Source organism: Zea mays, chromosome 2 (genome assembly GCF_902167145.1).
Source record: "Zea mays cultivar B73 chromosome 2, Zm-B73-REFERENCE-NAM-5.0, whole genome shotgun sequence".
Lineage (NCBI taxonomy): Eukaryota > Viridiplantae > Streptophyta > Magnoliopsida > Poales > Poaceae > Zea > Zea mays.
Window position 1 is genome coordinate 73,861,332 of NC_050097.1, and position 1,597 is coordinate 73,862,928.

General features: G+C 39.8%; 1 pseudogene; it reads left to right on the top strand.

Annotated features, from left to right (window-relative positions):
- Positions 1 to 1,038: 1,038 nt before the first annotated feature.
- Positions 1,039 to 1,217, top strand: LOC111590957 (uncharacterized; annotated as a pseudogene).
- Positions 1,218 to 1,597: the final 380 nt, after the last annotated feature.

Genomic DNA, 1,597 nt, shown 5'->3' on the forward strand with positions numbered 1-1,597 from the left:
CGAAAAAGAAAAGTACTGGATCTTGAAATTAACTGAATATACACAAGAAAATACTAGTGCCGTAAATTATTGTAACAGTAGATGAGCGTGAGTAGACTGATCACGCCATACATATATTCTCATAATATAAACCTGTTCAGAGATATAGTTTGTATTCGCTACAAACCTAGTTAAACTTTAAAATAGTTGATTGTTTAAAATTTTAGCTGTGGGTTCATTTTTAAATGTAGGGGGTATTTTTTTTTCTTTCAAAAAATGAATCAAGTAAGAGAGAGCTGTCTATTACATTATTAGCAATAAAGAACAAAACCCACAGTAACCTCTAAGTAGAGCAACAACTCCGACATACTTGCAACATTATTAGTAATAAAAGTTAGCATTCGCCTGGGTGGTAGTGTGAAATGTCCTCTCCAGCGGTGCAGCCCAGCCTCTGTAAAGGCTTGGAAGATGTTGGCGCCTTGGCCGGGTTGTCCCGCCTCCGTGGATTCAACCTCCCATTCCCCACAAACGAACCGAGCAGAACCCGGCGAGGTGACCGAGTTATACCGCGGCAGGCGGCGCCTCGATGAGGTTCCACAGAGAAGTATAATATGGGTTTGGCTTTGGCTTTGGCCCACGGCCACGGAGAAACGCAGAGGGGAAAACCCACTGGGCTTATTATCGCGGGCTAAAGCAAAAAACAAAATGATGTCTAGAGTCGATAGGAAAAGGTCCATTTCATATCATTCAATCTCTATCTCTACTCTTATAAAACACAAGTTCTTTTTTAGTTTCCACCATTGTCTCTTTAATAAAAAATCGTTATACTTTTTTCTAATTTAACATGTGGTCTACACATGTGCATCGTGCGTCACGCCCGAAGCGCGTATGTCCGTTTCTATCCCCTGCTTCTCGCCTACCAGTGGGTCGTTATCTATAAGCCGTGAGCTCAACAGGACAGAAAGCCACACATAGCGCAACACTCCCATATAGTAACATCTTGTTATCAGAAAGAGAAGGAGCGAGCTATAAAAAAGAAGTCAGGCTCCTTTTTAACTTATACCTTTGCTCGGTCTTTTGTCTAAGATAAAGTGTAATATTTGTTCTTATCAGTTTAATATCTGATATATGGATCATATGTTCACTTTGATATTAAATTTATTTTTATGGGTATCTTTTTGTGGGGATGGTTCATCACACTGGTTTACTGGGCTTGTCACAGCGCACGTGCATTGTACTGGTTATTCAATAAATTTTACTTATCTTTCTTAATTGAAAAGGTATTTTTAGACTTCTCTGCTATTAAAAAAAATCTCGTCTATATTCTCAAGTCCCGACAAAGAAGAACCATTATAATAGGTTTGGTGAGCCAAATCTAAATCTCCCCATTCTAATGGAGGTGAAATATGAAGGATTTATGTTGTCATGTAACCCTCTTAGCGACACAACCACATCAAAACCCTAGTATGGTGTTAAATTGGCATGGGTCAGATCCACATCGCCTTTGGTGTTGTGTTGTTTTGAACCGGGCATAATGTCAAGTGAGTAAGGACCGTGTCTCTACTTTCTTAGTGGTGCACTATGTCAGCGTTCTGGTGTACTGAAAAATATGCAAGGG